This window comes from Carcharodon carcharias, chromosome 3 (genome assembly GCF_017639515.1).
Source record: "Carcharodon carcharias isolate sCarCar2 chromosome 3, sCarCar2.pri, whole genome shotgun sequence".
Classification (NCBI taxonomy): domain Eukaryota; kingdom Metazoa; phylum Chordata; class Chondrichthyes; order Lamniformes; family Lamnidae; genus Carcharodon; species Carcharodon carcharias.
The window spans coordinates 16,569,688-16,594,194 of NC_054469.1; the positions used below are offsets into that span (position 1 = coordinate 16,569,688).

At 48.7% G+C, this 24,507-nt stretch overlaps 1 protein-coding gene across 1 annotated transcript in view; it reads left to right on the forward strand.

Annotated features, from left to right (window-relative positions):
• The window catches only part of LOC121276452 (pituitary adenylate cyclase-activating polypeptide type I receptor-like), a 224,143-nt gene that overhangs the window by 10,346 nt on the left and 189,290 nt on the right, over positions 1-24,507 (forward strand). The window contains exon 2 of the mRNA XM_041184869.1: positions 11,198-11,275. The gene's annotated coding sequence lies outside the window, so the exon portion shown is untranslated. The remainder of the gene's footprint in view (positions 1-11,197; positions 11,276-24,507) is intronic.

Consider the following 24,507-nt stretch of genomic DNA (forward strand, 5'->3'; position numbering starts at 1 on the left):
CAACATCAGATGCCTTCTCTGCAGTCGCACTTTAGCTGTTTCCAAAGGCTGGGATACCTCCACCATAGCAAGTTGACTAGAATTAACCATGCGTAATCCAGGCCAAGTTACATACGAACATACGAACAAGGAGCAGGAGTAGGCCAAACAGCCCCTTCAGTCTGCTCCGCCATTTAATAAGATCATGGCTGATCTGACAGTAACCTCAAATCTGCATCCTGCCCACCCCTGATAACCTTTCACCCCCTTGCTTACCAAGAGTCTATCCACCTCTGCCTTAAAAATATTCATAGACTCTGCTTCCACCATCTTGTGAGAAAGAGAGTTCCAAAGTCTCACAACCCTCAGTGAAAAAATTTCCCCTCATCTCTGTTTTAAATGAGCTGTTTTAAATTTTTAAACAGTGACCCCTCAGTTCTAGATTCTCCCACAAGATGAAACATCCTCTCCACCCAACCCCCCCACCTTAAACCAGCTTATATTTCAACCCTTCCTGGGATTCACCTAGTTCTGTCGAAGGGTCACGAGGACTCGAAACGTCAACTCTTTTCTTCTCCGCCGATGCTGCCGGACCTGCTGAGTTTTTCCAGGTAATTCTGTTTTTGTTTTGGATTTCCAGCATCTGCAGTTTTTTGTTTTTATTTTTTTTCTCTCCATATGCAATCTGTCAAGACCCCCTCAGGACATTCAATGTTCCAATCAAGTGACCTCTCACTCTTCTAAACTCCAGTGGATACAAGCCCTAACCTGTCCAACCTTTCCTCATAAGACAAACCGCCCAATCCAGGTATTAGCCTGGTAAACCTTCTCTGAACTGCTTCCAATGCATTTACACCATTCCTTAAATAAGTTGAGCTAGTACTCTTCATAAACTCACAATATCCTCTCATTGTCAGTGTGGTTCAGTTGGTAGCACTCTTACGTATACGATGGCAGGTTGTGGTTCAAGTGCAAGGGCAGAATCTTTGGCTCAGCGAGTGGGGGTGGGGCCTGCTTACTGAGGTGTAAAATGACGCGGGGTGATGTCTGGTGGGGGTCCCAATGTCACCGCGCGTCATTCAGGTTTTCAGTTCGGCGGGTGTGCACCGGAGTCAGCTGCTTGCCCGCTGAACTGTCAAAGGCCCGTTAAGGCCAGTTACCTATCAATTAAACTAATTAACTGAGCTGCCCGTCCAACCTTAATGTCGGTGGCGGGGGGGGCAGGCAAAGAGCCCAGGCGGCCTTCGTATTTATCATGGAATCTCATCCACGGGCGGGGTGAGGTTTCAAGAAGGTTTTTAAAGTCTTGTAAAGAATTTCTTAATAAAATTAATAGACATGTCCCAGCTCATGTTTCACATGAGGGCACATGTCTTAAAAAAAAAATGTTTCCCTTAAGTAAAATTTTTTAAATGTGAATTAATCTCCCTGAGGCAGCTCTGTGCCTCAGGGGGATTTCTGCGCTCTTTCGGGGAGAAGATTCTCCCCCAAGGCCCAGCCCCAGTGATTTTGACAGGTAATATAGGCTAACGCTTCCTGTGCAATACTGAGGGAGTGCTGTACTGCTGTAGGTGCTGTCTTCTGGGTGAGACATTGGACTGATGCCCCACCTGCCTCATCAGGTGATGCAAAAAATGATGGTGCTATTTTGGCCAAGATAAGTGGCGTTCTCCCTGGTGTCCTGCTCAATATTTGTCCCCCAAACACAAACACTAACCACTCAGTCATTATCACGTCGATGCTTCTAAGAGTTTCCTGGGCTAAAATTAGCTGCCGTGTTTGCTACAACACAACAGCAACTACGCTTTAAAAGTACCCCATTGATTTTTACTTTTAACTTCCAGTCACTATTGTCTTGCAGGCGAATGCAGCAATTTTCACACAGCAAGATCCCATAAACAGCAAATGAATGAATGACCAGATATTTAATTTCTCGTGATGTTTTGGTGAGGGGTGAGTTTTGGTGCTGCAGGGACCCCTGGCTCTTCTCCAGATAGTGGCCTGGGATCTTTTACGTCATAGTCAGGCAAGTGGGACCTTACCTTAACGTCTCATCTGAAAATCGGTACTTCTGACGATGCAGCACTCTCTCAGCACTGAATTGAAATTTAGTACAGAAAAGAAAGGAAATCTTGCACTTATCGAATGACTACTGGACATCCAAAGACACTTTACAGCCAATTAAGTACTTTACTTTTGAAAGGTAATCACTGCTATAGTGGAGGAAACTAGGCACCCAATTTGCGTACAGCATGCTCCCACAAATTGCAAAGTGATAATGACCAATATCTGTTTTTTGTGATGTTGATTGAGGGAATAAATATTTGCCAGAACACCAGGCGTAACTCGCCTATTCTTCAAAATGGCGGCATGGGATTTTTGCCCACCCAAACAAGCAGGCGGAAACCTGACTTAGCGTCTCACCTGAAAGGCAGCACTCGCGACTGTGCGGCACTCCCTCAGTACTGCACTGGGATGTCAGCCTATCGTTCTTGTGCTCAGGTCTTGGAGCAGGACTTGAACCTGCAAACCTTCTGACTCAGAGGCGAGAGCGCTACCAGCTATCGCATCCCTGCGTTGCTCTTGCAGGGAGATGGCACAGACATGAGAGGCTGAATGGTCTCCCTCCCGTGCTGTAACCATTCTATAGTTCTTTGATTCCAAATCCAGTAACTCAACCCTCACCCTCACAAGCTGGAACTTCAAATCAAAAAATAAATTAAGGTCAGGCAGCGTTTCCATGGATACTGAAGCCAAAGAGAAAAAACACCAGGGACAGAACTTAATCTTTGGCATGTCATTCCTGATGGCGGAGCCAGAAGTTGGTATCCCTCCTGCTTTCGTGCTGCGAGCTGGTGCCCACACAGTTTGTATGAAAATTTAAAGGTGGTGGGGGGGTACAATTATACGGTGGGGTGGGATTCCATTGGACGATCTGGCCGGATCCTCAAAGCTCGGGAACCTTCGAGCTTTGCCAGATATAAATCTTGCTGGGAAAAGAGACGTGCCAAAGCTTTTCGTCCTGCACTCATCAGGACGCTTGCAAGAATACCCATATAAGGCGAAAACAACAATTTATACTGTATGTGAAGAGAGTGCTGATTGGTTGGCAAGTGGTGTTGCCATGGAGAATGCACCCAGTGATGGCAATTGACAGTTAACTGCCAAGCATTGGTTGAAATTTAAACCAGGCAGCTTGATTGTTCAAGGCACTGATGCATTCTCCATAGCAACACCACTTGCCAACCAATCAGCACCTACAGTATAAATTGTTGTTTTCCCCTTATCAGGGCACCTCACAAGATTACCAATCTGAGTGCAGGATGAAAAGCTTAGACATGTCTCTTTTTTTTCAGCAGTAGAACAAAGAACAAAGAACAAAGAAAAGTACAGCACAGGAACAGGCCCTTCGGCCCTCCAAGCCTGCGCCGATCATATTGCCCGTCAACTAAAACACTTTGCACTTCCGGGGTCCGTATCCCTCTATTCCCATCCTATTCATGTATTTGTCAAGCTGCCTCTTAAACACCACTATCGTACCTGCTTCCACCACCTCCTCTGGCAGCGAATTCCAGACACTCACTACCCTCTGCGTAAAAAACTTGCCCCACACAACGCCTCTATAGTTTTCTCCTCTCACCTTAAATCTATGTCCCCTAGTAATTGACCCTTCCACCCTGGGAAAAAGATTCTGACTATCTACTCTGTCCATGCCACTCATAATTTTGTAAAGTTCTGTCAAGTCGCCCCTCAATCTCCGTCGCTCTAGTGAGAACAATCCGAGTTTCTCCAACCTCTCCTCATAGCTAATAACCTCCAGACCAGGCAGCATCCTGGTAAACCTCCTCTGCACCCTCTCCAACACCTCCATATCCTTCTGGTCATGTGGCGACCAGAATTGCACGCAATATTCCAAGTGTAGCCTAACCAAGGTTCTATACAACTATACAGTACTCAAGTTCTGTACTGCCAAACGGCTATAAGATATCAATCACGAGAGCTCCCCGAAGAATGAGCACAGACCTGCATGATTCTTTGCCTGTGGTTACAGACCAAGCAATTATTTGGAGTGTGGGATTTGCTTGTGGCTCACACAGGCCACTGGCTATTCCCAGGGAGCACTAATTTGACATGAATGCAGACAATTACCCTCACGCGCTTCTTATCATGTCCCCGGACAGTCTACACATGGCCCAGCCAGAACTGCTTACATTTCTGCGCCTTGCTGTTGAATTCGGCAAGATCTGCAACAGTGCAGGGTTCCTCTAGCGATAGGCATTGCAGGAGATGTTGCATAGTCTGTGGCTCAGTTCCACATTCACAAGTTGTCGGGCTGGTTGTATATCCCCATTTGCTTAGTGACAACTTTGAATGACCTACACCAGTCCTAAGTCTGTTAAGGCACTTCCAGGTTGCCCAGTTGCAATTAGCTCCTGGGGGAAGGCTTTCGTCCGGTAGAATTTCCATCGCTGGGGGTTGTTCGAGACTGGCGAGCCGGTCTTTCCACAAGGCGATGTGGGCTTCAGATGGGGTTGATTGTAATGGAACAACACTGTTCATGAAGCTCTTCCTTGACGTTAGGTGGCCGGGTGTAGGTGTATGACCATGTAGAGGGTGCCTCTCAACTGATGTTTAATGGAGTCCCTCTTTCTTACTGGTTACCGTTCTTCTTATATCAGGGGGAGCGATACCCGCCAGGATATATAGGCTGTTGGTGTTTTTAAACAACCTGTGATAAGTCGGCAAGCTTGCATTCAGAACGGCATCTACCTTCTTAGCATGAGTAGATCTTTCCCGTGCAGGGCAGGCGTATTCGGCAATTGGGTAGCAAAGAGCAAGTGCACTGGTTCATAATGTTTTCGAGCTTGCTCCCCATTGCTCCCCATCTTTGCCCGCTCTGGAGAGAGCGGCCCGTTGTTGTGCCAGCCTGGCTCTCAGCATCTGTGATGAACCTGAAGAACCCGTGGCACGTGAAGGTAGAGGGCGTTGGTCACCTCTTCACACTGCACCTGTTCGTGGTAGCCTGCGAAAAAGCCACACACGCTGTTGCCCGTGGAGCAGCCGGTGGGTGAGGAGGTTGGGCGCCATCATGGTCACTTTGAAGGCTACGGGCACGGGGCCGCCGCCAAATCTACGCGGGGGCTGCAGGACCTGGCAAATCCCGGCCACCACTCACTGGAACGTCCTCCGGCATTTGCCTCTCGGGCACCTGGAGGTAGTTGTCCACGGCCTGAAGACACGGTGCCGTGCCAGTGACCGCATGCTACAACGCCTTCCCCGGATGGCTGCCTCTTCACCAGCCTCCCACTCCTGGTGCTGCCTGCTCCTGGGCCTTGCAGCCTCAGCTGTCGTCCGACACCACCCCACCTTTGTCGGATCTTCTCCTCCTGCTCCCAAGGTTGTGGGAAGGTTGGATTAACGAGACCCGTAGGGTATCCCGCCAAGCGTGAAAAAGGCAGGCGGTGATGTGGGAGGCTGTGTGTCCACGGGTTTCAGCGCTGAGAATCCCCACCCCTCCCATTGTCCGCACCCAAAAATCCACCCTCCCCACACTCGTCTTCTCTCACTTGGATCTGCAGCCCTGCCAGCTACAGGTAAGTTTTTGGACAGGGCCAGCAACGGTCTGCAAGTGACCCTCGAATTGCCCCCCAGGGCGATGCAGGCAAAGTTGAAGATGACGTTGGGGGGGGACGGGAAGGGTGAAGGGTCATCCCCGTCACGATTCCTCCTCTGATCTGAGACCCTCCCCACATCATCTGTAGAGATTCCGTTGGATCCTGTGACCCACCCTACCTCAGACTCAAACCCCTGTCCCGTCCACCCCCCCCAACCCCTGCCCCTCTCAGAACTCTCCCCTATGACTCTGAATGTTCTCGTCTGCCACAGTTTAACCCCACAGGACTCGATTTTGATCCCTCCCATCGCGGCCCCTCCTTCTGCTTATCCTCACTGACTGTCCCACCTACCCCCCAACCGCACCCAAGATCCCAGGCCCCTCCCACTGTACCCGTCCGCATCCTGAGCCCACCCTCTGTCTTCCCTCAAAGCCACCTTCCCGTCCTCTGTACCCCTGACTCGCCCTTTGCTGCCCCCTTGGCCCTCCAATGGAAGCTGCCATTCTCTTGCCCACCCACCCCACCTTCCCTTGCGCTGCAGAGCTCAGCAAAGGCAGCGAGCGGCTCACCTCAGACACAACGGCACAAAGCCGACTGGTGCACGCCTACCTTTAAACAAACGTGTACCGGGTGCCATGAGGTTCCATGTACGCCGCCGACTTAACCTTGAAGGCAGGGCTTGCAGTTTAAGGTAACGAGTATTTGCTGGTGTGCAAGTACATTACACATGGGAAGCCGGTGTAGTGTTCAGTTGCTCCGCGTTTGATTGCGAGCCTGGTAACTGATCGATGTTCGTTGTGCTTGTTTGTTTAAGCCTGGTGGGGTGGGGGTGGGGGTGGACTTCGAGAAAAAGTAAACAAACTGTAGAGCTCGCTGGAAGCTGCCGGGAGCATGGAGCAGACATCTTAAAGCACTGTGAATAGAATTTTCTGCCTGTCGGGTGGGCGGAGTGGGAGCGGGCGTGAAGCCGATCGCTGCCCGCAATCGGGTCCGCGCCTCCATTTTCCACGGGAGGGCCAATTAAGTCCGCCCAGCATGAATCGCAGCTCCTGAGGACAGCGGGAGTGGGCAGGCTGCAGAGGGACTGCAATGAATGCTGGGTCCAATGGCGACCCAGCTGCCTGTTTTAAAAAGTTACCGCAGCCTTTCAAAGGCCGCGAATCATGGCCAGTGGAAGGGGTTCCCAGGGCGCTGCCGGTGAGTGGGCCAGACAGGAAGGTAGGGCAGGGGGGCACTGTGCCCCTTGACTTTCGGATGATTGCATTGCTGCCCTCCTCGAGGAGGCAGCAGCACGGTGGGAGGTCCTCGTACCCCAGGACGGCAGGAGGAGGTCCCCCCCCCAACATAACGAAACCTGCCTGGGAGGAGATGGTGAGCTCCTGTGACGTGGTGCGGCGCACCTGGGTCCAGTGTCGCAAGCGCTTCAATGACCTGTTGCGCTCAGGAAGGGTGAGGGCAATGTTGGCGTGCAAGGGGACAGGCCTAGCATCTTTGTGTGAGTGTTCAGCAGCAGCAGCAGGGTGGAGGTTGCACCAGAGCCCTGATAGTCGCACTCTGGTTGGGATGGGCCATCCACAAAGAGAGTCCAGGCACAAGTAGCGCTAATCAGTGCTCTTCTCTCCTTTCAGGAGAAGAATGCACATAATGCCGCCAAGCGGGTGAGGACTGGTGGTGGCCCAGCACAGCTGGTGATTCTCAGCCGCTTCGAGCAGGAGGCCCTAGATTTGGAGAGGTGCCATGCACCCAGGTCCATCAGTATCAGTGAGGCTGGGGTGCCGCAGCCAGGTACGTATGCCCAGCAGTGAGGTCAGCATTGTTCTCCCAACAGCCACGGCAGTGCTGAATATTCAGCGATTGAAGTTTGCAATGTGGCTTGACCATTGCTTACGGAAGGATGAGCGCATAATGATCTGGGGACAGGGATGCACAATGACAGTGTCTCCACGTTAACTGATCCAATGTCCTTGTTCTTCCTTTCAGCAGCAGCGGAGCAGGACTGGGAGAAGGAGCAGCAGGGGCCCCCTCTCACACCTGAGGGTCCTGAGGTCTAACCAGCGTCACACCATCTCTGCCAGGCTGGCACTAGTGTGGATACTAGAACCTCAGTGGGACTTCAAACTTCGGCTAGTGTCCCGAGGCACAGCCGTGAGGGCACTTCACAGTTGCTGGAGGAGCTGGCAGCAACAGAGAGTGCCCATGGCGCCAGCAGTCGGAGGACTGCAGGGGACCAGGCACATGCTCAGTCGGTGCCTAATGATGTGCCTGTGGAGTCGTCCGCGATGCAGCAAATGCAGGAAATGTGGCCGGGTGTGCGGGAGCATCTGGGGGAGATACATGAGGATATACTTGGCTTGGTGTCCATGGTGGAGGAGTCTACGTGGACTATCAGCGAAGCAATGAGCCTCATGGCCGATTGCCATGCGTCCTCCATGGACAGAGAGTGGTGACTCTCGTGACAACCAATCAGGGCTTCCTGGGGATGCGCTCAGACCAGCAAGCCCTCACTCGGCATTGACCTCAGCTGGTCAGTGCCAATATGGGAGATGGCCTGGGCACCAAGTTTCCCAGCTCGGTGCCCATCCATCCATGGTGAGCAGGGAGGTCCAAAGCGACCTCACATGGCGCAGCAGATGCCTGTCGTCTCTGTGGGCTCCTCTCAGGGCACTCCAGATGAGGGCAGCAGCTCCTCCGCTCCTCTGCCAGTGACTCGGGAGGTGCCAGCTTTGGAACTGGCAGCTCCCTCCCAGGGGGGACCAGCACAGGCTCCACAGGCCAGAGGACAACTGCCAAGGTCATCGAGGCTAATGGGACAGCAGAGTGAGCAGGCTGTCTCAGAGTCCACTCAGAGCGATGGGTCAGCACCAAGACGTGGCACCCGGAAACGTAAACATAAGGCACCTTAGGCACACCATGGGTTTAACACTGGTGCTTTTGTGTTGGCCTGAGATGAGCTCCATATGCATTGGTGTGATTTTTAACACCTTTGTCATTTTGTTTCATTAAGTTTCTTTGGCTGTAATATTAAATTCAGACATGTGGCCCTGGCTGAGGGTGCCTCTTTTCTTCTGCTGGTGGATGGTTCCCAAAAATGTTCTGAGTGTTTTGTGGGACATTCAGCTTTATTGACAAGGCCCTTGGTTACTGTTCCTAACCTGGAAGATTTTGCACTCAGGTATCGAGTATGGAGCCTACAGCCCAGGCTTGTCCTGGACGTCCATGTGAGGTGTGCTAGCTGAAGGCTCATTGGATTAAAGCCTCCCGGGTCAGCGTTTACCCCCTCAGCATTTCCCCGTGCATGCTCATCCTCGGACTCACTGCTGGACTCATCGTGTGCAGCTGCATCCACTGTGTCTACGTCTTCATCGTCCACAGCGTCCCCCCTTCCAGACCAAGATTGTAGAGAGCGCAGCATGCAGCCACTATCAGTGACACATGATCTGGGGGGTACTGGAGTGTGCCCTCTGAGCGGTCCAGGCATTGGAAGCGCATCTTGAGAAGACCGATGGCTCTCTCCACCACAGCCTTTGTGGTGCTGTGGCTCCTATTGTACCGCTGCTCAGCTTCTGTTCTTGGATGGCGGAGAGCCGTCATGAGCCACCTTCTGAGGGGATAGCCCTTGTCACCAGCAGCCACCCATCCAGCCGAGCCGGAGCACTGAAGAGCCCCGGCACCTGGGAGTGTCTGAGGATGTAGGTGTCGTGGGAGCTGCCTGGGTACCTTGCACAGACTTGTAGAATCAGCATCCTGTGATCACACACTATCTGCATGTTCATGGAGTGGAAGCCCTTCCTGTTGATGAAGGCACCGGGTTCACCTGCTGGCGCCTTGATGGCCACATGTGTACAGTCTATAGCACTCTGGACACGGGGGAAGCCAGCAATGGCTGTGAAGCCTCTGGCTCGCTGTGTCTGGCTTGTCTGGTCCCAGCAGAAGAGGATGAAGTTCAATCCCCGTCTGAACAGAGCGTCTGTAACCTGCTTGAGACGAGTGTGGGGAGCTGATTGAGAGACACTGCAAAGATCACCCACCGACCCCTGGAAGGAGTCAGAGGCATAGAAGTTGAGGGCAGCTGTGACGTTTAGAGCCACTGGCATGTGGTGTCCACCCACACAGTTGACACAGATCTCAGGGCCAATCAGCTGACAGATATAGTTGACTGTCTCCCTTGAGAGACAGAGCCCCTTCAGGACTGCACCTCAGACATATTGAGGTAGCTACTTTGCCACCTGTATACCCTGGCAGCAGGATAGTGATGTCTTCTGCAGCCCCTTCCACCTTGGACTAATTCTCGGCCCTGCATCCCTTGTGCCTGCACCTGTCCTCCCAAAGGTGGCTTCCCTGGAGGCTGAATGTGCACTCCTGGCCTCCTCCCCCTTCTAGCCCTCCCTTCCTCATCAGAGGAGGTGTCTCCAGTGGACAGTTCAGCTCCCATCCCCAAGGCTATGGGAAGGCTTCCTGAAACCTGCAGGCCGAAAAAAGATTCCTCACTGCGGAGAGCTGACCTGAAGGTTGTGAGTCCAGACCAAGCAGCTGGTATGCGTTTTGAAGTCTTGCAGATCACACAGGCGAGTATCAGTAACTTTGAAAAATCCGTATTTGACAGAGCACACTCGCGACCCCACTGAGCCCCCTTATCCCGCCCGTGGATGAGGTTGAGACAAATGTGTCCTACTCGCCTGCCTGTCGCGTCTGTGCGCTGACCTGAAGATCGCACGAGTGCGGAAAAATCACTGTCGATTGGCGCCTCAAGGGCTTTAAGCGGCCCATTAATTAAAGGCAGGCACGCATCGGTGGTCAACACGCACCCACCAATGAAACATTGCGATGGTGTGTGGTGACATCGGGATGCTCGCCCAACATCACCCCGCATCATTTTACGCGTGTGCGTGCAGTCCCCGCCCCCCACACATCAACGGCAAAATTCTGCCCCTTATTGTAATTGCCTTTAAGGGGTAGCAGCATGACATCATTAGAATGGAAATGTGTCATGTGATCCAGCCTTAGTTTCACTTTTGCTTTGAGCTGTGCATACACAGCTCTGACGCGTAACTCTTCTCATGTGCCTGGGTATTAATAAATGAACCCCCCATGCTAACTCAGTCCCCCATGAGCAATTGGTGCCTTGTGCCTTGTACAGTAAATAAACCCAAGGCATTACATCATTATAATAACACGACACTGGTGTCATCTCTGCATAGCTTTGAGATATAAAGTACATAATGCCAGCCACAGGATGGCGTGAGGCTCGACTACCATACTTAATTTCTAAGCCTGAACCCGCCGTTGTAATTTCAGAATTTCAGCACCTGCATAAATAACTCGCCCCGCCTGCCACATGTCCCACCCCTGGACTTATCATTAAGTCCAGTCCCTGGGAGAACGGGCTCAATCCCCGGGACACAAGCAAAACATAACAGGCAGGCCCAAGAAATGACGCCCCTCTGGGGACAAAATAGACTGGACAGATTCCCAATAGGATGTGTCCATTTTTATGGGGAAAGTTTGTAGACTTTGAATAGGATTTAAGGCTATACCATGCTTTAACAAGAAGCTTCCTATTCCCATCCTCCATTATATATAACCACCTCTTTCCCCTATTCCAGATACTCCTCTAGACGGCGGGCCGAGTACACGGCCTGAAACACCGAGGGCTACCAGTTCTTCGAGGGAACTCCTCTGAGGTAACAACTGCTCTTTTCAGAGCAAATTTTATACGGCGTAACTGTAAGGTCATCCTACACAACGTTCCTGCTCTCCCCATGAAAACCTTTAAACAGCTTTGAAGACTTTGTTGTAGCTGATATGTATTTTCTCTTGGCATTGGCAAGGCGCATGTGGCTGTGGGGTTGATAAAAATTTGCCGCTCAAACAAATCCGAGAGCTTGTTTTTGACGATTTGATCGGGGCTAGTTACTGCTTCATGAGCACTAGCTTTGAGGAGCGAGAAAGAGATTCGATTGGTTTGGTTCATGCTTGTTACTAACTGTGGTAGGCCATTTATCTCAATGGGGGTAGCGCCCAGAGATATTAAATAGAGGCTCTTTGGGAAAAATTGAGGCTGCTCCTGAGAATGATGCGCAATATTTTTGGATTTTATTTTTTTTTAAAAAAAGGGCTCGTTGAGGCGATTGTTTAAAAAAAGCTTGTGTTTATATGCACTTATCTGCACTTTTCACATCCGCGGGACATCGCGAATGGGGTCCCTTCGAAGTGTAGCCACTGTGGTAGGAAACGCAATCGTCAATTTTTGCAAAGGAAGCTCCCACAAAGAGCAACGTGGTGACGGCCAGAGAATCTGTTTTTGTGATGCTGGTTGATGGACAAATATCGGGCAGGGCGCCAGGGAGAACTCCCCTGCTCTTCTTTAAAATAGCGTCACGGGATCTTCTGCATCCACCCCGAGCGGGCAGGTCCGGTCTCGGTTTAATGCCCCATCTGAAAGATGGCACCTCCAACAGTGCAGCACTCCCTCAGCACTGCGCTGGAAGGTCAGCCTTGATTTTTGTGTTCAAGTCCTGGAGCGGAATCTGGAACTTGGTGACTCGAAGACAAGGTGGATTAGAATATTATATAATATGATTAATTTGAGAGATGTGGTAAGTGGGGCAGGCTTGAGAGGAACAGATAGCTTTTGTGATTTTCCTCTGTATATATGTGTTTGTCCTAGACTCATTGATGGGGGTTGATTGCTATGGTTAGTCGATAACTCCCATTGTCATGTATTGTGTGACTATCAAAATGGTAGAAGGCGAACTAGGTAGACTGTGGTCATTATTCATCTCACAATTTCTAAGCTTCTATGCTCCAAACATCATGGATGATTGGAAAATTGTACAGAGTGAGCATCCAAATTCATGATGTATAGTTCAGCTGGGATTGTACTGCACCAACAGCATTAGGACAGCATATTATTCCTTGAGTTTAAGAGGAACAATGATCATTAATGGTATTGATTTAATGCTTTGCGTTTAAAGGTTAGTCATCAATTGTCTGGTAAGTAAGTGTCTTTTTAATTTCACGCGTTCACTGAGATGAATTAATAATTTTCGGCCAACTTTGCCTGTTCCTCAGCTGCACTGTGTTTCATCTCTGGACATTTTATGAGGGGCCTTCCATCAATTAATCTATAATGCTGAACTGGGACTAGTCTCCCTCAACTGCATGGCCTAGTTAGCGAACCAACAATGTGAACCGCATAAATTTCTTCAATCAGGGCCAACCAATTGGAAGGGAGAATCCCAGCCTGGGAACTTGGCGTGCCCTGACTTCAGACAATTGTTGTGTAAACGCGCAAAGGGGGCAGTGAAGTCCATGATGTGTAATGTCTCCGTGCGCACAAATATTTTTATGTCAGCCACTTGGCTTCTATTATAATGGTGCGTGCATGGTTGGAAGGGTTGTTGGCTTAGCCACAGCAGCTATTCAAAATGATTGTTTCCCAGGGGTCATGGGCAGGCCTTTCCCCCCTAAGGCAGTGTGTACCATCTACGAGACGCATTGCTGGAAGTCACCAAGGCTCCTTAGACAGCACCTTCCAAATCCATGACCACTACCACCTAGAAGGACCCGGGCAGGAACACCACCACCTGGAAGTTCCCCTCCAAGCCACTCACCATCCTGACTTGGAAATATATCGCCGTTCCTTCACTGTCGCTGGATCAAAATCCTGGAACTCCCTCCCTAACAGCACTGTGGGTGTACCTACACCACAGGGACTGCAGCGGTTCAAGAAGGCAGCTCACCACCACATTCCCAAAGGCAACTAAGGGTGGGCAATAAATGCTGGCCCAGTCAGCGAAGCTCACATCCCGTGAATGAATTTTAAAAAAATAGCTTACCTTGATATAGCATCTATAATGCAGTGAGCTGTTCACAGGAACATAATCGGACAAAAGTGTGACGCCGAAACACGTAAGGAGATGTTGAGACCCGACCAAAGGCTTGGTTAAAGAGGCAGGTTTTAAGGAGCATCCTAAAGATAGAGATGGAGGGAATTCCGGATCTGGAGGCCTGGGCAGTTGAAAGCACAGCCGCCAACGATGAGCGATAGAAATCAGGGACGCGCAAGAGATCGGACTCGGAAACACTGGGCTCTCTGAAGGTTTTAGGGCTGGACAGTTCAAAGCAAGTCTGAACCACACTGCTAGTCTGCCTGTTGCATGTTCCCAGCGCGTTCAGCTCAATGGCATATATCCCTCATCACCATATGGCATCTCAGACAGTGGCCAGGTAGGGAACAGATGCTACTCATCACCAACTCGTTTGACCTACTTCTGAGTAGGGTATTGCGAAATGATAATAAAACTCACGCAAACAAACTAAATGGTGGTGCCAGGTATTTTGATTTAATCGCCTTCAGGTTTTAGCTTCCCCACCCCCTTCTTCCCCCAAATGCACGACGTGATACTGTGACCGAGGGAAAAGCTCGGGCGAGAGCTACAAGAACGAGTCCCAGTTTAAAGAACCTCAACCACACTGACATGATGTAAAGGAAATAGATATTAACTGTGGGCTAAGAAGGCCTGGTAGAGGTATGTAAAATAATTAAAGGGCTGGATAGCATTCCCTACTGACCAACCATTCCCAGTTTAAAAGATTAGGAGGACCAGGGAATATGTGCATAAACCATATCCATGTAGGAATAGACTGGGTGTTGATGGTTCTTTTCCCATAGAGCAGTGAGTGCCTGAACTAGAAGATTGTGGGTTTACCCCTCTCCTTGGATTCACCCAGTTCTGCTAAAGGGTCATGAGGACTCGAAACGTCAACTCTTTTCTTCTCCGCCGATGCTGCCAGACCTGCTGAGTTTTTCCAGGTAATTCTGTTTTTGTTTAAGATTGTGGGTTAAGTCCCACTCTGAGACTTGAGCACAAAACCTTTAGTGCTGCACTGTCAGAGGTGCTGCATTGTGAGTGAGATATTAAACCCAGGCCCCTACCTACAGCGGGTGTGAAAGATCCCCGTGGCACTATATTGATCAAGAGCAGGGGAAAATCCCAGCCCATATTTATCCCTCAACCAACATCGTCATCTCGCTGTTTGTTGGATCTTGCTGTGCACAAATTAGCTGCTGCATTTCCCACATAACGACAGTGACTGCACTTCAAACATTACTTCATTGGCTGCGATGTGCTTTCCTTTCTTTGTCTCTTTCCGGGATTGTTTTGTTTGAAGAATACTTTGAGAGGACCTCAATGAAGCTTAAACAAATTATATGAGGGGAGTGCGTAAAGTTATTCTGTATAGAGAGGGATTTGAACACCAGGGGCACACTGGTTAGAAGGTAGAAATTAGGAGTGGTTTTTAATATTCATTTACAAGATGTGGGCTTCACTGGCTGGGCCAGCATTTAATGCCCATCCCTAGTTGCCCTTGAGAAGGTGGTGGTGAGCTGCCTTCTTGAACCACTGCAGTCCCTGTGGTGTAGGTACACCCACAATGCTGTTAGGAAGGGAGTTCCAGGACTTTGACCCAGCGGCAGTGAAGGAACGGCGATATATTTCCAAGTCAGGATGGTGAGTGGCATGGAGGGGACCTTCCAGGGTGATGATGTTCCCCTCTATCAGCTGTCCTTGCCCTTCTAGATGGTAGCAGTCATTGGTTTGGAAGGTGCTATCTAAGGAGCCTTGCTGAGTTGTTGAAGTGCATCTTGTAGATGGTACACACTGATGCCACCATGTATCAGTGGTGGAGGGAGTGAATGTTTGTGAAAGGGGTGCCAACTAAGCGGGCTGCTTTGTCCTGGATGGTGTCAAACTTCTTGAGTGTTGTGGGAGCTGCACTCATCCAGGCAAGTGGGAAGTGTTCCATCACACTCCTGACTTCTGCCTTGTAGATGGTGGACAGACTTTGGGGAGTCAGGCAGTGAGTTACTCATCGCACGATTCCTAACCTCTGACCTGCTCTTGTAGCCACTGTATTTATATATTGCTAGCCCTGCTCAGTTTCTGGTCAATGGTAACCCCCAGGATGCTGATGGTGGGAGATTCTGTGATGAAAATGCCATTGAACATCAAGGGGCAACAGTTAGATTCTCTCTTGTTGGAGACGGTCATTGCCTGGCACTTGTATGGCGTGAGTGTTACTTGCCACTTGACAGCCCAAGCCTGGATATTGTCCAGGTCTTGCTGCATTTGGACATGGACTTCTTCAGTATCTGAGGAGTTGGGAATGGTGCTGAACATTGTGAAATCATCAGCGAACATCCCCACTTCTGACCTTATGATGGAGGGAAGGTCATTGATGAAGCAGCTGAAGATGGTTGGGCCAAGGACACTACCCTGGATAAGCAACGAAAAGATGGTTAGTGGAATTTGAGGTCTATTGAGGCAAAAACTGATAAGTATTTCAAGATGGAGAATAGAAAAAGGTGGGAAGAAATTGGAGGGAAAAGAGCATTTAGCTCTTGAAAAGCAAGCCGGAAGTAAAAATATGCTATTGGTGTAATTGGTCAAATCACCTCTTTCCGTGCTGTAGTCTTCATATGATTTTTATACCCATTGGACAATAGGTGTTACAGGATAAATTGAAGTGTAAATATAAAGCACCAATTCTGATTGGATGCACTCAGTTCAGTCAGTATTGATTGACCTGCTTGCATAGTAATACAAAAATAAAGAACACTCTGTGCTTCCCCGAGAGCAGTGAGATGTCCTATTTGATTTAAACAAAATAAACCTCCAGCCTACTCTCCGGTATTCTCTGTCTGAGACCAACGTAAACAAGACCCTGCGCATTGAGCAGAGTTTTACGTCAGCGGGATTTTACAGTCCCTTCTCTGCTACGACAGGGCTGTAGAATTCTGCCCACTGTCTGTTCCTCTCTGTCTATCTCTCAAACAAATACTAAATTAAATCTTACAACTCTACACATTTCCAATATTTACAACATATTCTCACACCTTACCACCAGTTGTGTTAACTTCTTCCCATTACAAATTCCTGTGTCTACATATATAATAGGTTTTTTCCCATGTAATAATTCTCTCTCTCTCCTCTCTCTCTCTCTCTCTCTCTTGTTGTTTGCAGGTAGATGTTTTAATTAAAAGCTAGAACAGGCTTCTAATTAGTATAGACAGATCATGATTAAATGGAATTTGTTTGCCCACAGTTTTCACACAGTTTCTAATGACCCCTTCCCCCACCCCTTGTTCATGACATTCCTCTATCAGCTGCTGGACTGAGAAGGTCATGTCAATTGTAGACCTCCCAGTCTCGAAACCACACTGGGATTCGGAATAGATGCACTCAGCCAGGATCTGCAGCCTGACAAGGGAAACATGGGCCAATGCTTTTCCCATGATGCTCAGCAGGGCGATGACCCAATAGTTGTGACAAACCCTGTAGTCACCCCTGAGCTTGTACGGGGTCACAATCTTTGCATCAAGCACGCCCTGTTTTCCTGGAGTGCTGGCTTCCCATTCTGGATGAGTTCAGGTGGTTTCGCATCGGCACCTGGAGCGTTATCTATGGTAAGTAGCATTACTATCCTCCCATGTCCAGCTCTACCATGACAGGCAGGCTTCCTACGGTGCAGAGAGTTCCCCAGCAAGTACTCTCCCTAAAGTACAACTCGAGGCAGTGTTCCACCCACCTCTGTAACTGTTTATTGCAGTTGGTGATGACCTCCCTGGCGATGAGCCTGTTTTATTTACTGATGCGCCCGTCGCCTTTTTGGCCCCTTTGTACTTGCCCCTCGCGTTCCCTCTGTCAAAAGGAATCTGGATGTTCTGGCAGAGTTTCAACCAGTAGTCGTTGGCACACCACCTAGCAGCTTGTTGGACTTTATTTTGAGTCACTCTAAGTGGATTCAGAGTCTTCTCGCTTGGATCCCTCCTGTAATTAATCATGCAGAATCACGGAATGGCCATAGCACAGAAGGAGGTCATTCAGCCCGTCATGCCTGTGCTGGTTCTCCGAAGGAGGGGTTTACCTAGTGCCACTCCCAGGCCCTCTCCTTGTAGCCCTGCACACACTTCCTCTCCAGGTAGTAACCCAATTCCTTATTAAGTGCCTCAATTGATTGATTTACAAAGGAGTAAAAGAGTATAGGGGGTGGGAAGGAAAGGGGTGTTGAGACCACAGTCAGATGAACCATGATCTTATTGAATGGCAAGGCAGGCTCGAGGGGCCAAATGGCCTCCTCCTGCTCCTAATTCATGTGTTCATATATATGACTGAACCTGCCTCCACCACACACTCAGGCAGCACATTCCATATCCTAACCACTCGCTGTGTGGAAACCTTTCTACTCAGGTCTCAACTGCTGCTTTTGCCAATTACCTTAAATTTGTGCCCCCTGGTTCTCGATCCTTCCACCAATGAAAACAGTTTCTCCCCATCTACTCTGTCCAGACCCCTCATAATTGTTGACTATCTCTATCAGATCTCCTCCTAAACTTTTCTCCAAGGAAAACAGTCCCAACCTCTTCAATCTATCTACGTAACTGAAGTTTCTCATTCCTGGAATCTTTTCTGCACTCTGTCTGCGGCCTTCACCTCCTCCCTAAAGTGTGATGCCCAGAACTGGACACGATACTCTAGTTGAGTCCAAGAGTGGACTGCTAGGCTTCAATGACTAGTTCAAGGCTAACATCTCTGTGATGGAACCTGTCACCATTTTTCCACTCTTGCTTCCCATATGCTGAGAGCACGGTATTGGAGTTGGTGTCTCGAAATATGTTCCATTTCGCTTCTGCACTCTGTGTGGGAATGCTGGAGAGTGCCAGTTCAATCAAGTGGAGTTGGTTTAACCTGGCAGGTAATGGGAACAGTTCCTTTCTCTCTACTCCTGTACAACCACCTCCATGATTTTGAACACCTCTATCAAATCGCCTCTCAACCTTTTCGTCTCCAAGGAGAACAGCCCCATTTTCACCAATCTATCCACGCAACTGAAGTTTCACTTTGGCTTGTTCAGCATGCATTGTGGTATGGATTTTGAACCTTCTGAGTCAGTCTCCCATTAAACATTTAATGTATATTTTGTTTCTCCAGCCTTCAATGAGATGCTTGGCTATTTACTCCTTGGAATTAATTTTACAAACATTCCGTACAAACAACATTATTAACATCCTGGGGGTTACCATTGACCAGAAACTGAACTGGACCAGCCAACTAAATATTGTGGCTACAACAGCAGGTCAGAGGCTAGGAATCCTGCAGTTAGTAACTCACCTCCTGACTCCCCAAAGCCTGTCCACCATCTACAAGGAACAAGTCAGGAGTGTGATAGAATACTTTCCCCACTTGCCTGGATGAGTACAGATCCCACAACACTCAAGAAGCTTGACACCATCCAGGTCAAAGCAGCCCAATTGATTGGCACCCCACTCACTACTTCAAACATTCACTCCCTCCACCACCGAACAAGATGCACTGCAGGAACTCACCAAGGATCTTTCGACAGCACCTTCCAAACCCATGACTAATACCACCTAGAAGGACAAGGGCAGCAGATAGATGGGAACACCACCACCTAGAAATTCCCCTCCAAGCCACTCACCATCCTGACTTGGAAATATATCGATGTTCCTTCACTGTCGCTGGGTCAAAATCTTGGAACTCTCTTCCTAACAGCGCAGTGGGTGTACCTATACCACGTAGTCTGCAGCGGTTCAAGAAGGCAGCTCACCACCATCTTCTCAAGGACAACTAGGGATGGACAATAAATGCTGGCCCAGCCAGCGAAACTCACATTCCCTGAATGAATAAAATAAAAATGCATGTGCCTAGTGTGTTACAGGAGTGGTAGCAGTGGTATGTACCACTAGCAGCCTGGGTTAATGCAGTAGAGTCATGGGTTCAAATCCCACTATTATAAACAAAATACATCTGAACCATGAAGCTAGTGTTAGCAATGGTGACTATACCATATTTTGGTATAAAAGTTCACCTGGTTCACAAATGCCCAATAGGGAAGGAACTCTAAAACAGAATTACCTGGAAAAACTCAGCAGGTCTGGCAGCATCGGCGGAGAAGAAAAGAGTTGACGTTTCGAGTCCTCATGACCCTTCAACAGAACTGGAGCAACAACAGCATCAAACAAGGCCTGTAATATGGTTTCCCTCAACATTTCTACCTTGTTAGGGGAAAGTGAAAGATCCCACGGCATTATTTTGAAGAAAAGCAGGTGAGTTCTCTCTGGTGTCCTGGTCAACGTCTATCCCTCACTCAACGTCCCCAAAAGACATCCTATCATAGCTGTGGTAACATTACTGTTTCTGGGAGCTTGCTGTGCACACATTGGCTGCTGCGTTTTCTACATTACAACAGTGGCCACGCTTCAAAAAGTACTTCATTGCTGTGAAGCGCTTTGAGATGGCCTGAGGTCGTGAAAGGTGCTATATAAATGTAAAATGACCCTTTTTATCGTGAATTTGATTTGCAAAGCCTTTTTTGTCCCTTACCATGCTGCTTGCTTACTATTGATGCTTCAGCTCTGCTGGACAACCTCTGGCGCCGCAATTAAATAACTTCTGAGAGTTCCCTTTGTTCACCCCATCGAGCTAAATGATAAAGCTTCATGTTCAAATGGAATGTGCTTTATACCTCCATGGAAATAACAAACACGTTACAAAACCATGCTGCATTTCCAGGTGACATTCCTGACTCCCTCCCCACTCAGGGTGACGGATCCTTCTACCGATACGTGATCCCCTGTCTTTTGGGCTGTGGCTTTCCTTTTTGAACGTGTGCGAGAGAGGGGCTAACACAGATCACCGACCAGATTTAGGTTGGCTCCTGAAATAATTAGGGAACAGAAAGTTAGCAAGACAGCAGCAATGAATGTGCAGCTACACATGGCCCTCAAACCTCAAGAGTTAGAATGTTCTGCCGTGGTACTGGTGAGTTTACTGGCGCCGCCATTGATGTGTGAACCGGCCAGCAATGTGCAGCCCAGGAAGAGGCAACCCAAACATTGTGAAATGCCTCACGTGTTGCTGAGCAATTTGTGCGGCATCGTCATCAGCCTCGCGAAAACTACAGCTCGCCAACGATTTCCCCCGTCAGTTTCAAGATATTGCTGTGTTTGCATGTTACTTGCCAGTTAAATCTGCTGTGGAAACTTAGGGCTAGCGCTTAACAGCTTAAGGATAAAAACAAAAAAACTGCGGATGCTGGAAATCCAAAACAAAAACAGAAACAGAAATACCTGGAAAAACTCAGCAGGTCTGGAAGCATCTTCTTCTCCGCCGATGCTGCCAGACCTGCTGAGTTTTTCCAGGTGTTTCTGTTTCTGTTTTTGTAACAGCTTAAGGACCCGCTTAAAGACGTGATTTAGATTACTGGGGTGCCATTGAGTCTCCCTGGTCCTGAATGGGACCAATTTAAGCCATGAAGTCTCATCCCGCCGTTGTTCTTCAAGATGATTACAACTGAGTGTTGGCGGAAAAAAAGAGACTTTTTTTTGTCGAAGCTTTTGGCCTGGCACTCGGAAGAAGATGCCTACGTCATGGGCTAGTTGAGCACAGTCTGCACCTTGCCTGTTGCAAGCAGTGGAAGAGACATGCTATTTGATATGATCTCCCTGTCTTTTGGACATACAGTCTAGCCTCACACTGGCACTGTGACATTCGCAGCTGCATGCAAGGAAATGATTACATTTCTTAATGGGCTCCATCCTGCGCTCAAATTGACCTTCTGAAGTGGAGCAGTCAAATGAGCTTCCTTTCCTTGATGTAGTAGTTGCAAAAATCTGTCAGTGGGTTCTCCACCGCAAGCCTACCTTCACTGGTCAATATACACGTTGGGATTCTTGCAGTTCCACACGCTATAAGATCGATCCTGTCGGCAGCCTCATAAATAGGGCCTGAGCCATTTGCTCACCATGCAAGCTTGATGCTGAAATAGGCACATCAAAGGCATCCTGCAGGATAATGGCTACACTGATCAGATCATTTCACGCTATATATCGTGCAAACTCATGAACAGGCCTAAGGCCGTCACTTTCAGCCCTGAAAAGTGCCCAGTCTACCTCCGATTACCCTGGGAGGGCAAGGTATCTCAAAGATTTGAGCAACAGCTGAAGCTAGCTGTTTCACGCTGCCACTATGCAGTAGCAACACGAGTGGTATTCACCACTAACAGGATGCTGCCGTCAAGCCAAAAAATTGGTCTGCCCATCATACAATCGAGTAATGTGGTATATGAATTTCAGTGCCGGTGTGATGCTAGGTATGTAGGCTGTACCTCCCGAGGACTAGTGGATTGTATCAAACAGCATGTCCCAGCCGCTGTTCACAATGGGCAGGGTACAGAGCTCACCCAACCAGCCCCTGCTTGCAAAACTCGAAAAACAGTGTCCAACATTAGCTGTGATTCCGCGATTGGACAACATTTGTTAAATAATCCTCAGTGTGCTAAGAATTACACTGACAACCAATTTAAGATTGTCAGTTGGGCTCGCAGTGTGGTACATTTTGTGTGTACCGGAAATTACTTGTATTAGTACACTGGGCCCTGTTCTTTGCAGACAGAAAGAACATGTACACACATTGTAGCTGTTTCAGTTGAACAAAATAATTGACAACCATTCCACTGGTTCATTCCCCAGGGTGATGTCTTGACCAATCAGAGTCAAGCTGTTCGGTTTAAATTTCAAACAATGCTTGGCAGTTAACTGTTAGTCACCATCAACTGGTGCATTCCCCATGGCAATGTTTCTTCTACCAATCAGAATCCACTTGCCAACCTGTCAGCTCACTCTCCTCTCATAGTATAACAATGTTGTTTCCCCGGACATTGGCACTTCCATGCGAATTGTCCTGAAGAGTGCAAGGCAGGAAACTTTCAGCAACACTCGGAGTTCTGTACTACCAAATGACTACTTATTACAAAACAAAATTTGATTCTTATTTGTTTTTTTTAAACTTTTCTCACTCTCAAACCAGTCCTTCTCTCCTCTCTAACTCTCTTTCTGTGCCGGATTGGTTCACCCCACATTCTTTGGCCGTCACTTTTTCTTTCCCGTTCGGGTGGATTCATGAGTTAAGGAGATAGGTTGTTGGTCCTATTATTTTACCAAGGCCCCTGTGGCCCTCCTTATCAGCTCACATCTCCAGCAATTGGCGCAAAATTTACTCAAGGGGAAGGGTGAGGAGTTGTGGGTGGGCAGGGGTGGTGGTTGGGAATAAAATGGAGCATGTGCGCTATGAAGTGAGGGTGCCACGTTCCAGCAAGATTTGGGCCATTGCTTACAAACCACCATCTTGATTTGGCTTCGCAGCAAATCGTTTTCAACTCTGCCTTCATTACGCTGAGCGCCCGTTTTTTCTTTCCGGCTTGTGACCACCCCCCCCACCCCGTCTCTCTTCTCCTCGTGGCCCCACGGAGTTGGAGACCACCGTCTCTTGCGTGACATCTGGTTATGAGTTGGCGTCCCATTTGACCGTAGACCCTGCCATCTTTTCATTGAAACCACACGCGTTTCAGCAGGACGCGATCTCAGGGTAAGGGGCTGAGGCGAGGAGAAATTACTTCACTCAGTTAAAGGGTTGCGCATTTTTGGAATCCTCTACCCCCAGGTGGTTGTGAGCGCTCCAACATTGAGTCCGTTTGATAATAATAATATTAACTTTAAAGGTTGATAAGGCTGGGATAGACAGATTTTTGGCCTCTCGAGGAAATCGAGGGATATGGGGAGCGGGCGGGAATATAGTATTGAAGCCCTTGATCAGCCAGGATCATATTGAATGGGCGGAACAGACTTGATAGGCCGAGTGGTCCACTCCTGCTCCGATTTCTTGTGTTCACAATAGGAATTATGGATAGCTATCGGAAACAGGAACGCTGACTGAGGATATTTCCTTTGGTGTAGCCCACAGCCGCTAACACATTTGCGCCCCCTTCTGTTTTTAGACCTTGCGTAGAGTGAGGACGAACTTGCATTTATATAGAGCCTTTCACAAGCTTGGGGTGCCTCAAAGTACTGTACAGCCAGTGAAGGACTTCTGAAGTGCTGCCACAGTTCTAATAAAGGAAATGTGGCAACCAACTCACACTCGCCAAGATCACCTTAACAGCAACATGATTTTAAAAAAATTCTTTCATGGGATGTGCGTGTCACTGGCAAGGCCAGCATCTGTTGCCCATCCTGAATTGCCCTTGGGCTGAGTGGCTTGCTAGGCCATTTCAGTTAAGAGTCAACCGCATTGCTGTGGGTCTGGAGACACATGTAGGCCAGACCAGGTAAGGATGGCAGATTTCCTTCCCTAAAGGACATTAGTGAACCAGATGGGTTTTTACCACAATCAATGATAGTTTCATGGTCACCATTTGGTGGGGAGGTGGTGGCAGAGTGGTGTGGTCACTGGACTAGTATTCTGGAGACCCAGGGACCTGCTCTAGGGACCTGAGTTTGAATCACGCCATGGCAGACGGTGAAAATTGAATTCAATAAAAATCTGGAATAAAGTCTGATGATCATGAAACTGTTGTTGTTAAAAACAAACCCCATCTGGTTCACTAATATCCTTCAGGGAATTTAACTTCCACCAGGAGCCTTGGTTGGATTTGAACCCATATTCTGAGAGGAATCATCCTGGGTTTACCCAAATTACTAACCCAGTGACATTACCACCACCCCTTCTAGGCCAGCTAATTTTATTTTTTAGTGATGTTGGTTGAGGGATAAATTTGACGAGGGTGCCAGGGAGAATTCCAATGCTCTACTTCAAAATAGTGCCAGGGGACCATTTTTATCCACCTGAGGGCAGACGGGGCCCTGGGTATAACGTTTTATTCAAAGGATGGCACCTCTGACCGTGTAGCACTCCCTCAGTACTGCACTGCAGTATCAGCTCAGATTAAGGCACAGATCCACCTAAATCTCAATTACAAAACACTGCCTGCGCGGAGCGCGGACACCAGCATGGACTAGTCGGGCTGAACAACAATTTTTTTTTTAGTTGTA